A 16594-nucleotide genomic window follows, 5' to 3' on the forward strand; every position below is an offset into this window, starting at 1 on the left:
TTTTTTAAAATGTTTAGTGCGCACCATGATGTGTTTTAATTATACATTTAATATATTTTTAATTAAATAAGGTTTATTTTTGAGTATGTTATACATTTCCCCGAGCTCTTTTTTTCTTCTTTCTTTTTGGTTTTATCAAATTTTGTATTTTGCTCAACTCTATGTATTGAACGAAGTTCTAAAATCAATAAAATAAATACAAATACTTTTCTTTTTTTCTTTTTTTTAAATAAGATCCCAGGAACATTTTTAGTGTACTACTTAACAATGTAAACAGTTAACCATCACAATATACACTTTTGAACTAATGCGATGTAAAATAGAATTAGTAACTTCTGAAAAAAATAAAATAAAAAAGTTAAATGCTCTTTAACCGGTAAAAAGTGTAATAAGTTTTAAATCTGTGGCATTTCATTTATAATCCAGTATTGATACTAGATATGGGAGCCAAAGTAGAAAACTTTGAAAAGATAAAAATAAGATAAATATATATATATATATATATATATATGTATACATAATAAATTTCAGTATATTTAAAGTGATACGCTGGAGAATGGCAACTTGGAGCCTGACAGGGTGGAAGGGATGAGTTATTTGACTATTTTATATGAGAACAGTATCTCATGTAAGATTTTTAGTAACAAGATTTAAGGGTGGAGTTTAAGATGACGGAGAGTGGAGGCGGTAAATTGTTGCAGAACTGTACTGTACGAAGGGGTGCAGAGTGGTATATAAGTAGTAAGGAATAGAAGAAAACTAGGTCAAATATATTATACGGAGTTGACGGAGAATTTTGTCTAAGAATTATGAATGATATAGATTAACCAGTCCAGCTGGCAGACATATCTACCGAGGTGTTTACAGCGAGTCAATAGTCCTACGATGACTTCAGTATGTTATTTTATTTTTTTTACAATTATTTATGAAAAGAAATAACAGAATTGTGGTGAACAAGTTTAACAGAACTTCGTTTTCTCTCTAGTTGTCAAGCAACAGGACGAATCAAACTACTTCTTAGATTAAAACAAAATCATTTTGTTGTTGTTACTTTTGATAAATTTTGTATTAATCTTTAAAATGTGGTCTAACTGTATTAGATGATCTCTAGGATGCCTCGCTGGACAAACAAAAAAGGTTACTGCGCTGCCTAACCATTTGGTGACTTATAAATTTCTGTCCACAAAGAACAAAAGGAATGCTACAGAAGAAAGCTAAGCCTAAATACCAACAAGTTCTTAGATTGTTTTCAAATTTTATTCATAATTTTTGATTTTTAATTCTGAAGAATATGTACACCTTTAACGATCCTGTCGGTAACAGTTGTTGTTGATCCAAACTAGATATAGTCCATGCTGACTAAATTTGGCATGGAACTAATTCTGGACTAAACCCATGTCTTTTAATAAAGCACGGTAGGTCGGAAAACATCTTCACAAGATGTTCTGCCAAAGATGGATGCGTGCTAACTGTGACAGAAAAAGAAGCCTCATTTCTTCAAAGGGAAGGTTTTGAGTAACCCAGGGTCCATGTACAGATAATGTCAGGGAGAGCAGGAAATTTTTGCTTGCATTTTATTAGTTAAGTTGCGGAAATAGTTCTTTGGCATGTTAAAACCAGAGAACACAACTCTATTGGTAAAACCCTGAACCTCATAAAGAGAGGGAGCTTACAAGGGCATGGAAACAATAAGCCTCTTTGGTAACTAACTTGTAGCAGATGATGCGTTTGTTACTTGCAGAATTTGCGAGCATTTACCACACTAAAAAACTTGTTCCGGGGCCAACTAAAAGTATGTTTGTATTATGCATTACAATACTAAGCCATATTTTAAATATTACTGATCTGACTAATCGTAAGGGATTATTTTTTTAAAAAAAATTAACTGCTGGGGCGCAGTACTTTTTGTTTAACATATCCAGCCCTTAAGTAAAACAATTCCAAGAAAATTAAACCTAATGGGGTTGAAATATTTAAAACAAAAAACAAACAAACAAGACAAAACAAAATGCTTTCAATTCTGAGATAAAAATCTTTACTAAATATTCACGCTAGCATTCCTGCCAATCACTCGATAAATACTCCTAAGCTAACAAATACATTTTACTGATACACATTCATACTGCAAGGAGAAATTGCTCTATATCCTATCCCTTTTAAAATTAATAAATTAATAACTAAATTAAATCTAAATACTAACTTACATTTTACTGTACATATTTACGTCTTTTAGACAGGTAAATATGAGGAGGTCTTTTCAGTTAACTAATTGTAAGATTTAATCAACTTATAAAACAATGAAAATATATCGAACATTTTATAATAAAATGAAGAACAAATTTTATCCAGGGAATATTACAAGGTTTTCATAAACTTTTTTTTTTGGTCTTCGTCCAGCTATTGATTGAAAGTTTAGAGTGCAGGATACAGAGATGGCCCGAAAGAGAAATATATATGACAATGCTAACAAAAACATAGGACAAACCTTATTGTTTTGAAAACAAATGGCTATTCCTCTTGCTACCGATTCACCACCCCTTGCATTTATAGCTCAGTGAAGCTGCATCTCCCTGCTGTAGAACGTATAAAATACATTTGAAAACATCTCTCATCTCCCTCAATCGATACACACAATTCTTTTTAGAACGAATTTAATTAGTTATCCTCCTCAATATCTTCTTTACAGCTGTTCAGACACAAATTTTAAATTTCATTTTCACTCGAATAACATTGTCAACAAAAAGACAAGTGATCAAATCTCTAGTGAACAATCAATGAGAAAGTGGTATTTTACGGTTTTAATGTATTCGCTTGGAGGTAGGTATTCTTTTCATGAAGTTAGCCACGAAAAGTTGGGGTTCACCAGTGAAGAGATGTAAACATTCACGAAGATATGGGTTCTACTCGAAAAAAAAACTTCTTATAAAACTTGATTTGGATTCTCAAACGATTTCGAAAAAAGGATTCATTTTATAATTTACGAATGCTTCACGACTTTTTTCCAAGGGCTTAACGCCTAGTGGGTTGGATATTAGCAAATTTAATTACAACAATCTATTAGAAAATTAAATTTTTCTTAAGCCGATAATATGAGTATGGCTTATTTTATAAGACAAGGTATCCGTTGAGAGCCTTCAAGGAAAGACTACAACAAGTGCATTATTACATCACAAAACGCTTAGAAATATTGTAAACTAAAGTCTAGTTTCCGTACGTTAGCTGAGAAATTATGTTGCCTGGATTTTAAAAAGTAAGCCAAGAAAGTGTTTTTTTTAACAAAACTCTGGGATAAATTAAACCATTTATTAATTTTAAAAGAATTTAAGCGATCATTAGTAAATTATGCAATACATTAGGCAAATAGAATTTTATAGCAAGAAAGTTGTTATAGTTGTTATAGAATAGTTGTTATAGTAACACTTGGAAAGAGAATATATGGAATGAAAATGATGTTAGAAGAGAGTTGTTGTGGAAGCATTACGAACTGAAGAGAGCAGTAGTTGGAGAGGACACTAAGATGTCATTGTCCGCTAGATTGTTGAAGGAAGCGAAGGGTCAAGTAGGACTAAGGTCAGTAGGAAGTGCGTTTGAGATTGAGAGGGAGGTCAGGTGGACGGTTGCCTTGCCTGAGTGACCGGGGCCAAGGTCGCAACACACTTGCCGCCCCCGGTCCTTGTAGTTGAGTCATGCCCAACCGACCGACCTTGCCGCCTCCCTTTAGCCAGCTCTTTCCCTTACTGCCCGCCGCTAGCAACCGACCCATGTTACTGCTTACTGCCTCCACTCAGTCAACACACCCTCGCACCCTCTCTCACTCGTTGCTAACAGAGAGCGCCGCGTTACTACCGACCTGAATCCCATTCATGGGCCCTCTACTCACCGCCGTACAGCCTTATCTCCCTTAGGGCCCTAAACCCTACTAACCCCGTCTCCTATTTTCTCTCTAACACAGCAACTGTACGCGTCGTTTCCCTTGTACACTTTACCCTCTAGTAAACGGAGTAGTCAGCCGCAGACGCCCTCAGGATTGCCGACATTGAGTAAGAGAGCGTAAGAGAGAGACATAGACAAACCTTCCGCCGTTTCCCGGCCCATCACCCTCCTCATGTCCTGTGTTACCCACCTCGTCTGGCCCAAGTCAGCTGTTACGCTCTGTCCTCTCTCACACAGTCTACCTATAAATATCCATTCAAGAGCGTGGCGCTCTGGTTGGTTGCATAAGCCCGTTCTACTACCACACGCGCCAAGCTAACTCACACTCAGCGAATGAGAGACGATTTACTCTCAACTACGTTGGGCGACCACGCTAACCGTTTACTGACCTAGCCCATTCTATAATACCAACGCTAGCCTGACGTATCAATGGGTCCAATACTACCTAACACGTTGTAAACTGCTGCAAAATCGATTTTGGAATTCCTAGTAGTACTACTGTCTCGTGGTGTAATGACATTCAAAATAATATGACTTAAATTCGTTTCAAAGTAAATTTGTATAACGAGCTTGTTATTGGTGTAGGTCTTCTTAAACGGTAAACCCAGAATATTATGTAAACATTTTATCTAAGAACTCCATAATTACTTTAGAAGATAGAGAGTAAAAAAGTCAGAAAAAGTATAACTGTAGCAAAGTGGGCAGACGCAAGGCAATCTTTTGCTACAACAAGATGTTCCTATAATTTACTGAGAAGTGTTAACCCACTTATGTATGTGCAAGTGTAAACTTTAAAACATGCAAATTTGATACAAGAGTAAAATAACATAAGTAACTTTCAAAGTAACTTAAGTGATACCTAATTGTATCACTTCATGGTGCCTCGGATGTCTGAGACAGTATTCAGTAAGGTTAGGATTGAAACTGAAATTCACGCTTTCTACTTTTGACAGAGTACCATGGATTAAACGTGGACAAGTGACTAACTTGTAGACCAAAAGAATGGAGACTAACCGACGATTACGTATGTTATCAAAACTGCTCAACAAACGATCTAAACAAACATATAACAAACTTACTTTGTAAAAACATTGCTCCAACTTGAAAGGGTTAGAGGTGTTGGGCATTACTAAACATTCCAATCTTTACCAAATCCCATCCTTACAATCTGACAACCTTCGCAAAAATCTTTATTATGTCTCCAATATCCTCCATAATGACGTACCCATCCTTTTCATATCAGATCTGATTAATATCCGCTATCAAAGATTTCACAAATCCTTATCCTAACAACATAATCCTCTTGTACACTGAGATTGTAGTACGAAAAAACGAAAAAGTACAGATTTGAACATTAACGTACAAGTAATACCCTCATATTTCGCCATTAATATTATTTAAAAATTTGTGTATTCAACGTTAAATAGCTTTATTACTATATCAATTAATCACTGATTAGATTTCATTAATCTCTAGTTTGTATTTTCATTCCAAGTGCTTTTCTTTTGCTTTGAAATGTTAGGAAATATTATTACAAATAATATTAAACAGGGATAGAATTTTAAAACAGTGCTATTGCAGTACACCTTACATTTCAGGGGTGGATAAAAATTTCAAGAAGCCACTAGCTTTTGGGCTTTTAATATTAAATGGAATCTGAGTGACCAATTGAAGAAGGTTATCCTTAGTTCCACACGAGAAACTCGATATAAACGGAAATGAGCTCAACTTAATTTAATTTAAAATAATTTTCCCAAAAAATTGGAGGCCAATGTAAAACTGGCAGTCAGTCAATATACAAAAATTGTAAAATTTAGTTTAGAGTGAGAACCCGAAATACAAAATAAAATATTTTATTAAAAAAAAGTAAATATTGTAAAACATTATGTCTATTAAGGTATTTTGTCCTCTAAATCTCTCTTTTAACGAAAGTGCCAAATGGTAATTAATTAATCGAGCCAATTTCTCAATTTATAAAAAAGTTTATCTCTTCCATTCGAAAAAATCAGTCAATCATTTAATTCAATGTCTATTTGGAGCTTCAATTGCGCTGAATTAAGAAAGAAAGAGCTAAACATGGAGCGTGAAAAGTTTATTATCAAATTTCAGTCATGATTTTTCATTTCTTTTTTTGCAAGTTTTCAACCAAGGGACCAGGTCATCTTCGAGGCTTATACGGTTTAAATATTATAATTAGTCTTGACAGAAGACACGCCAATCTCTAATGCTAACAATGTAACAAAACAAATTATAATTTTTAATTAGCATAAGCCCTGAAGATGATCTAGTCCCTCGGTTGAAAACTTGGAATTAAAATATATTAAACATTATTGCTTAAAATAGTAATAATCTTTCTTATCTTTGGATTAATGAATCAGTCATCAAAAAGTTCAAAAAAATACTTCAAATATCTTTTTGAAACATCTCGCGACAAACCTTGGATACCAAGGTTAAAGATATCGTACTTTCAAGGCTGGAAACTGGAGAGTTGGTGTTAAAATTGAATGCAATTCAACAATCTTTAAACTGGATTAATAAGTTCTTAAAGCATGAAGAAAAGAATTGAACAAGATTAGTGTAAAACAAATTGATGAAGAATGACCAACACAAATAAAACTTAAGTTATATATAATTGTTTTTTCAAGCTATATACTAAATAAAAAATGGTTAATTTAAAAGATTTTAAACCGTTAGATAAAATTCTGTTAAAAATAATATTAAATAACATTAACAAATGCTTGATTATGATTGATTTAGGAAGTCTTGTAACTTCTCCCTCTAATATCTCAGAGATTTTTTTTTTTTTCAGTTCTGAACATTATCTGTTAAGAGTAAACAAAAAGGAGGTCCATTCTCTCTAAATTCTTAACTAATAAACTCTTAGTATGAACCCATCTAAAGTAGTTTGGTTACTTATCTTCATATATGCACAAAAAATAGATTCATTAAATAAATATAAAATTTCTCAATTAATTAAAAGATATATACATGCAGATAACGCTATTGAAAACCCGAAAGTGTGCCAAGTCCTAACTATACTAAACACCGACTTCTGGTAGGCTTGAAGCAGACTGAATTCCTGTAGTTCTGAGCCATTTCTCCCAAATACTTTCTCGATTGAAGCACAAAAATTTCATATGTTACTCCCAATCTAAAATGTCCATTTTTCTTTACACTTTCTGCTTTAAAAGTAAATTTTCGTCTTGTTTATTGTTATCTAGTAATCACTGATCAATCCATATTTTTGTAGTAGTAAATAACTAACAATGAAGTGAATCTGTAGTGTAAAATACTTTATGTTTGCAATAATATAAAAATTCTTCGCACGGGAAAAATGCGTGGTAAAGTGCTGGCAAGTTATTACCGCAAATTTTCCTGGGATATACTAATCATAATTTATTATACTCCGGGATATTTATTATTATTTTTTTTCTCTTCGTGCGATCATAAATCATTCGAAAAGATGTAAATGGAAAATTATGACAGGATTTTTTCCCCCTTTCGTGAAAAATTAAAAATAAAAGCTAGTGAGATAGAATTAAAAATATTAATTAAAAAGTTAATTTTACAATCTTTCTCTTCTTTAAATAGATTTTGTAGTAAAGAAATACATAAATTTGTTTCAAAAAGGTAATATTTCATGAACATGGTTTTCATGTGGAATTATTAGGGAGAATTGTCTGTGTGTAAACAGCTAATATACGAGGGTCGTTTGAAAAGTCCGTGCAAAGTCAGAGAGATAGCACTGCTGGCGCGTATCGAGGTTATGTTTAGTTAGTAGCTTCTCTTGGAAGAACACACACCAAGTTTCAGCCAGATCGGTCAATTTCTTTGTGTTTGGCATTCGTTTGAATCGAGGAAGTCGAGTGATTTTCAAAAAATGGACGAAAAAGAATTTCGTGTGTTGATTAAACACTACTTTATGAAAGGCAAAACGCCTCAGGAGACTAAAGAGAAGCTTGATAAACTTTATGGTGACTTTGCACCTTCGATTAGAGCAGTTTATAAGTGGTTTCAAAATTTTCGGAGTGGCTATATGGGCACAAGTGACGCTGAACGTTCTGGACGCCCTTTGAGGTTACTACTCCAGAAATCATTGATAAAATCCATGATATGGTGATGGATGACAGAAGAGTGAAGGTGCGTGAGATTGCTAGTGCTGTGGGCATCTCGAATGAACGGGTACATAATATTTTGCATCAACATTTGGACATGGCAAAGCTATCCGCAAGATGGGTGCCGCGATCGCTCACGCTTGACCAAAAACGAAATCGTGTGAAGTGTTGCATGGACGGTTTGCAGCTGTTCCAGAAGAATCCGCAGGACTTTAAGCGTCGTTTCGTCACTGTGGATGAAACATGGATACATCACTACACTCCTGAGACCAAAGAACAATCTAAACAATGGGTTACCAAGGGGGAATCTGCGCCAAAAAAGGCGAAGACCGTTCCTTCGGCCGGAAAGATTATGGTGACTGTCTTTTGGGATTCGCAAGGAATAATCCTCATCGACTATCTGGAAAAGGGTAAACTATTACAGGTGCATATTATTCTTCGTTATTGGACCGTTTGAAAACCGAGCTGCATGAAAAACGCCCACGATTGGCCCACAAAAAAGTCCTTTTCCATCACGACAACGCACCAGCTCACACCTCAGCAGTTGTGGTCGCAAAAATAATGGAAATAGGGTTCCAACTCGTTTCACATCCCCCCTATTCTCCAGACTTGGCTCCCTCGGACTACTATTTGTTCCCCAATATGAAGAAATGGCTGGCGGGAAAAAGATTTTATTCACACGAGGAGGTGATTGCAGAAACGAATGGCTATTTTTCAGACTTGGACAAATCCTATTATTCGGAAGGGATCAACAAACTAGAGCAGCGTTGGACGAAGTGTATAAGCCTAAAAGGAGACTATGTTGAAAAATAAAAAAGGTTTACCCCAAAAAATTAAGTAGTTTTTATTTTTGCACGGACTTTTCAAACGACCCTCGTATGTGGACTCTCAGCAGGTGTAGCTTATTTACTCTCTGCAATCTTCAGCAAATTGAAATCGCACCTTCAAGTAAAACCTCCTATCAATTACATTCATCAAGTTTTTTATACAATGAATTCTTCAGCAAAAACTTTCTTATAAGATATGATGATAGGTTTGAAACTAGTCCAAGAAAAGCAAAAGAACGAGGAGTCCTTTTCTGTTATTCGAAATTGCAAGCACTCTTGTTTCTTAAGAAATGAAATATCAGTCAGGCTTTTAATTTGAGAACATTGTAAAAAAGAAGATTTTTTTTTGCCCATCGATGCGAAGGTCACAAGCGCCTTAAATTCAGTTTCCATCTGGCTCAGAAGCCACTCGAATTGGATGACCTAAAAGTAGATTATTATTTATAACTTAATGCAACGCATGATTTCCCCCCCCCCATCTGGCAAGGAGGAGTTTGGAATAGTTGATTGCAAATTAAAAATAGGAAGTATAAGTATTATAGAAGGAAAATTCATCCGACCTGTCTAATCCATCAAAGAATAGGATCAACAAGTTATGAACAGCTGCAGAACTGTTGAATTTAGCATCCAGGCCAATACTGCTTTTAACAAAAAAAAATATAATGCAAAGGCTTGTGCTTGAAAAGATGGAGAAGTCCCAAATACAAACTTCACCTTATTTGAAGCTAAAAAATTGTATTAGCTCAGTAAGGTACATCAAATTTTGATTAAAAATATTAATAGATTTAGCTCAATAGATTTAAAAACATAGATTTAACCTTAGATTTTGTCTTCTCATGATCTTTAGCTCTCCTGGCGAAGAGTAATTGTTTCAATTAAATAGTGTTTATATTTTCGAATAAGCAGTAGAAGTCTATAATACGATCTAGATATTTTTACTAAAAATAATTAAAGTATGAATTGGTGTAGGTATAGTCGTGCCAGAAGAATGTAGCCAAGAGAAGAGAAGGGTGAGTGAGTACCTCATGAATTCTTATCGATTTTCTTAGTGCGTGCTCTGGTCCACAAGATTGCAGCATTGTTGTTAGCGTTTGTACAGTCTGCCCTATCAACTCTTTGTTTTCTTTCCCCTAATTATTTTTTTAAATTTAATAAAATCTTTAAAATAGCAAATTACAGTCCCGTCAAATTATTTCCTCTTCTTCTTGCAGCATCCTTTGTAATCTGGACTCTCTCAACTCTCTTCTGCAATCCACGCTGGAGTTATTTAGAGCTCTGCAATAGTTATCTAAACCACTTCAGCCTCTTCGTTCGATCTTTCGACGGTTTTCGTTATGGGTCCTACATTCCGAACTAGTCCCTGGCCTTCCACCTTGCTTACAGTAAATTTTGGCAGCTTAGATGTTCAACAAATCATTGGAGTCAAAGTCAACGATTCACTACAATAAATGAGAATCGAAAGTTATGTAGATTTGTGTCTGGCCATCTTCATATTCTTGCACACATCTTATGATTTAAGAAGTTACTTCTGACAAATCTGAACATTCTGCTTGCTGCTCCTTATCACTCAATGATCTCTCTTACAACTTTGTTTTTTTAATTATTTCTCCGTTTAACCTTATTTTAAGCATCATTGCTTCTTTCCAGGCTTCTTTTTTACCTTCATCATTTCGTTTTGATCGGGTTTATACTGATGTTTGTTATCTTCAACAATTCATAAAGTGCCTTTAAATTTTTTTTGGTTGTCTGCACTACTTTCTGCTAATAAAATCAGGCAACTGCGAACGCACAAATTGAAGGAGAAATGTGTTGTAAGATTAGATAGCGAAGTGGTCTATTTCTTTAGTCTAATTATTTTGAATGCGCATCAACTACTGTTCACAGTAAACTAGCAATCCACCAGAGATATTTCAGAGCGCTGCCAGGCTACAGTCTGGTATTTTCACGCTTCTTGTAGACTGTCCATGACAGAAAAGTGAGCAGTAAGGGCTCTTAGCAAAAGAAAATCTGAGGGCTTCTCAGGAATATTTTTCATCTTTCATATAAACTGTTATAATTTGGTCACAATTTGTGCGAACTGCTTTTAGTATTAAAGATTGGAACATTTATCCTAAATTAAGGAGTAATCCATTTAGGTTTATGAACAAAAGTTAAGTGCAGAGGCCAGCTGATATTAGTAACAAAATTTATCTCTATGGTTCTGAAACGCATGAGAGTTCAGGTAATAAAGTATGAGACCTGCCACCCACAACAAGGAAAGAGAAAAAAAAAGAATGAACGAGTCATTCTAATTACGGACGGAAAACTAATATTGAAACCAGCTGATTGGAAGGGGGTTAAATTAGTGCAAATGGAATTTCCACACACCTCTCATCTTCACTTCATTACACTTCGAAATCACCCTATTATAATTAAATTGCCAATTTATTTTGCTAAAGTAAGTTTCACTTCAATTAGTTTAATTCTCATACTCCACTTGGTTGCCTAATAACTTTGGCAATTTCACAACTTATTAATTAATATTTTATTATGAAACTTTATTAAAAGAAAAGTAAAAAGTGTGAAAAATTTGCATGACTTTTTACCTTACAACAGTTCACAAACTTCTAACCTTACAAAATTTTCTAAAAACATCTTATTTTTACCACACTTTTGCATTCTTAATGACCGTAAAGTAATATTCTTTTTTTAATAATAGAATTGTCAGGTTGCACGAACTCGCTATAAAAGTTTTCATCCAGAACTTGCACTCTCATTCCAATCCTCTTGTCCGCCATTTATCATCTCATCACCATCCAGATCATCCTCCCAGACGATTAAAACGCCAGTGGACTCGCGATTTTCTCTCTTCAAAAGAGAGAAGCTAATCCTATAGATGGCTTAGGGAGTATTATTGTCATTGTTACTAATAGGGCATCTAGTGCTGGTGTAACTTAACAAATAAATTAAAAAAATAAAAATAATAATAATGGAATGTAACTAAAATCTTTGCGGTTTAAATTTTACCGATTCAAGCAAAGTTGCTATAAAAATAAATAAAATTGTGATTTTATATTTTAGTTTGAAGACAGAACAATGGACCAATCACTTGCTACTTTTCAAGTTTTATTCTTTTCACAATTGAGTTATCCATAGAAATATAAAAAACTATTTCTGTTTCAATGCTGTTTAGGTAATGTACTTTAATACTTAAACTATCAAGTCCTTCTGAATTCAATGTCAAAGGAAGCTCTCAATTTGACTATAAAACTAATAAGTCAATGGGAGGAGCAAAAATTCTCCGATCGCCCGTCCTTCGTTTTTGTTCGGCGTTCTGTTTTATTGTTTGCGAATGGATTTAGCAGTTCAGATGTATCACAGCTGAAACCAGCCTCAAAATGATTGACGTCTAGAAAATTTCTCGACTTTATCTCTTTTATCTTGTATATTTGGCTTCTTGGACGAATACAGTGGTTAGTCTCATATAGTCCATTTTGTTTTTTCTGTTAGAGTTGTCGAAATAAATCCACTCATTATTAAAAGTAATTATCCGGTTGATAAAACGTAAATAACTATTTTTTAAAGAAAGTCTTTCTAACTTCAAGTAGGTTTGTGACTTTGTGGAGGAAGGAGGTGAAAATTATACTAAAGCCATGAGGATATCGCTCCCTGAGATTACAGCTTTACGTACTGTATTGTGTTGTCAGATCACATATGATTTAATGAAGAATCAAAATCATAATCAACCTCTTATACTGAATGCTAGAAGAAAATTGTTTTAAGGAACTGAGATGCTAGTATGGGATGCTAACAAAAGTGAGTCGAAATATTATCTGAGAGCAAAAGTGAGTTGGCGAATCACCTCCATCACCTCAGAAGTATTCTTTTAGAATTTTGGATCATACGAATCATTACTTCATTGCGATCCCTTCGTGGTACTATACTGTTACACACAGATCATATCAATTTAATAAGATTTAAGATTCAACAAAGTAGTTCAACAAAGTATAAATTGACAAAGATAAAAAAAGACCAACAGTTATTATTCGCTAAATGAATTTGAGAGCACATAATAATAATAACGGATTATAGCCGAGTTGAATATAAATTAAGCTGTGGGACCTATAATGAACTGAACTAGCTGCGTAATGGTATTTGATAAGATACAATCCTAATATCTTTATTAACAGATAAATCAAGATAATTAAAACTCATGCTATATTTAATATTCTCTTATCAAGCACACCAAGATTATCTTATATTCTACTTCCCTTCTTATTCCCCAATTCTTCCTCGTCCATTAAATGTTAGAAATTATTTAATAATGAATATTGAAAGTTATTACTAAATGAAACTTTATTAAAACGAATGGAACAAGCACCAACTTTTAATTAAAAGTGGAGTTAACCCCTCCCATTATTGCTTACAAAAAGAGAGAGAAAAAATTAATTACATTCATATTTTACAGTCAAACCATGAATGATTGATTCATCCAGTTTAACATTAATGATTAATGGTCTCTTTTTTTGGACTGCGTCTTATGGAGATTTAAAAATAATTTTCTATTATTTCGTCTTTCTTTTCACTATTAAGTAAGCGTGAACATTTTGGTGTTTCTATAAAAGTACACAAACTAGATAAAAAAGAAGTAAGATAAACATTTTTGTAAAGGTGAAAAGTTCCAGAATGATGTTGGCAAATGTGAAGAATTCGAACCTTCAAACAATTAGCGGGAAAAAGAGTTAAAATCTTTCTGCCATTTATTCTAGGTCTTTTTTTAAGTAATTTATCTACCTGGATTCGAGCCATATGGCTTAATTGACCATATTTTGAATGATATAAACACGTTAGCTATTTTGTTGATACCGTAAACCAGCTGAAGTGATTAGGATTTTGAGGTGTTTCAAGTTTTGATTTTCTGCTTCTTTAAGAAGGCTACACTCAAATTTAACTTTTATAAGCAGTAATAATTTTCTAATCTGAGTTTACAAAAGTAAGAGCTGCAAGTTAAGAGTTGGCTTGAATGTTGCTGTTTAAAGTATCGCACCAATCAACAGGGCAACCATATTTGTACTTACATGGTGAAATATGTGATCAGTCCTGATTCCAAACCATTACATGCATGTTTGTGAGGCAAACACTTACCATTTGTCTATGCGTGTACTCGCCTATTCCAATGCATTTACTCAAAATGGTCTTCAACTGTAATAATGAAGAAATATTTCAATTCTCAAGTATTGATTGCTTGCCACATCTACCCAATTTAATCATTTTCCAAAAAACCGGCTTAGGAAGTTGACAATAGGTGAAAGAATTCACAGTTTTTGCCAGTTTTAAGAAAGCCAATCAAGCTGCGGTGGTTCATTAAACAAAATCCGTTCATTCACACTACTTTTCTTACCTCATTCTACACAAAGATAATTTTCTGCAACTTTAGCACGGTAAAATCGCCTGAAACTCCAAAATATAAATAATAAAGCAGCAAGTTAGTTCAAACGATTTTCTTTAAATTTGAAAAAACTAATTCTATTAATAGTGAGAAGTCGCAGTAATAGTGCTAAGATTGTTCTTTTTTCCTGAATTCATTCCATTTTTCACTTTGAGAAAAAATTTATGTAAAAAAAATTAATCTCAATAAAATAATCAAAAATATTTCAAGGTGCAGTTTCTGAATCCATAAAAATGTAACAGTTTTATTTGGGATGGTTTCGAATTCATGCTTTCATCTTAACAAACTTTCATGCAGATCCACATTATCAAAAAGTGCTCTTACATTTTGGATTGATGGAAATGTTAATGATTGTTTACCTTGTAAGAGTAGGGTAAATGATGGCTGAATGAATGTTAAACTTGGAAATATTCTGCACTCAGTAAAATGGACTGGAAGTAAACATATAAACTAATATTTTCTAGGCGACCTAAAGAAATGATAATAACATTTTGAAACAATAGAAAAAAGAAAAACAGTAACAATGAAAGCTGCCAATTATTAGATTAGTTAAAGTAGCAAAGGTAACTATTTTATAAGAAATAAGTTAAATAGTACATCCGGACGTTAAAAACAGATATTCAATCATTTCCTTATTAACTTAAATAATAGTCTGATACTTCCTTTATTAGCGACGAAAAAACTTATTACTCTATTGTGAACTTCCTGAATAATTTTGTTTTCATATTTTGTAAATAATTTAATTTCCTGTAGTATTTTTCATTCTATTTCCAGGATTCTGAACTTGTTTATGTATACAGGATGTAGATGGAGTGTTTCCCACTAGTAAAAATTAAAACATTAAGTGTCTAAAAACATTAAATCTTTCATTATTAAATCAATAAAGTCACGTGGAAAAATAAGTCACCTAAAAAAGCGACACTATAAAGGGAGTTATCCCCCTCTCAATATGAGGTGCATCGCTAATGTTTACTTCATTTTTTTTGGAATTATTAGTGATGAAGAAGCCGAATGAGTGATAAAAACCCTCTGTAAACCAGAAAGTGATAAAAATTCGAAGTGTAAGAAGATTGCAAAAAGTTATGGAGAGGATCCGAGTTATGGAAAGATGCAGACGTGTTGTTAAGATTGTCCTGTTCCTTTCAGTCTTTTTTTTTCTAGTGGCTTTTTAACATGACGTCTTAATCTGCTTCTCTTTTTACTGCAACTTGTCATCCTGGCTTCGATTAAATAATAGTTACAAAACAAAAGAAAAAAGTATTGGTAAAAATTTACCAATGAAAGAAAAGAGCTGTATAATATTAATAGTAGGGATTAAATGTTTAAGCTAAATTCCAAATAAGAAAGAAATTGATTGAGCAGAAGTACCTCATTATCGCATAAATTTTGTGGTTTCTGGCGCTTTATCCGTGCAACCTCTAATTTACAAAAAAATTTCATCATTAAATTATGATTAGATGAGTATTGAGTATGAGTTGATGAGTATTCAGATATCCGCTTAACCCACCTGCATTCATTACTTAACCAAAATGTTGCCTTTTATTCGATTTCTTTACCGCCACAACAATTAATTGAGTCTTTTTTTTTCTAATATCTTTATTATCAATCACCGATAGGCCAACTTTCACGCTTCTTCAAAACATCATTTCTCGACTAGATAACTGTGAAAGAAACTGCCACTCAATTATACATGATTTTCTCTAATCGTTTACCAATTTTCCTTCCAAGTTCGGGGAGAAGTTAAGTACATTAGATATACTGTACTCTAATACATTTTCCTCTTGATAATTCTTGAGAATAAAGATGGAAGCCAAACGTTTAAGGGCTGGAAATAAAAAATAAACCGTTCAGAAAACCAAGACAAACCACAATTTCTTTTAGTGAAATATTTATAATTTTAATAGGGACTGCTTATTGGTTTGGTAGTACTAATCTCAGATTATCTGATTAGAACGTCATATAGAAACATTCAAGAACATTTGGAATATAAATAAAGAGGAATTCTCATGCATTTAAAAAAAAACAAAAATGGCGAAATTAGTGAGCGAGGAATTAAAAGAGCTTTTAATCCTCTTACGATGAAATCGAAAATTATTTAATTGACGGGATCATTGTCTGTCGATTAGAAGGGATTTTGTTAATAATAAACAGAGGAAATAAAGCTCATTTTGATAGTAATTAGTGTATACTGTTTTTTGTACCATTTACTAAGTAGTTCGAAGATGCCCAGGCCATGAAGTAAAATCTCTCTGTCTCATTTTTTTTTTTACATTTTTCGTTCGACGAAGAAG

General features: G+C 33.4%; 1 long non-coding RNA gene across 1 annotated transcript in view; it reads right to left on the bottom strand.

Moving 5' to 3' along the window:
• The window catches only part of LOC141452831 (uncharacterized), a 37571-nt gene extending 22806 nt beyond the window's left edge, over positions 1 to 14765 (bottom strand). The window contains exons 1-2 of the long non-coding RNA XR_012457649.1: positions 14663 to 14765; positions 14000 to 14056 (exon numbers count right to left, since the gene is read on the bottom strand). This is a non-coding gene — a long non-coding RNA (uncharacterized lncRNA). The remainder of the gene's footprint in view (positions 1 to 13999; positions 14057 to 14662) is intronic.
• Positions 14766 to 16594: the final 1829 nt, after the last annotated feature.

Source organism: Rhodnius prolixus, unplaced genomic scaffold, assembly GCF_049639745.1.
Source record: "Rhodnius prolixus isolate KJV_2025 unplaced genomic scaffold, Rpr scaffold_3, whole genome shotgun sequence".
In the NCBI taxonomy this organism is placed as follows: domain Eukaryota; kingdom Metazoa; phylum Arthropoda; class Insecta; order Hemiptera; family Reduviidae; genus Rhodnius; species Rhodnius prolixus.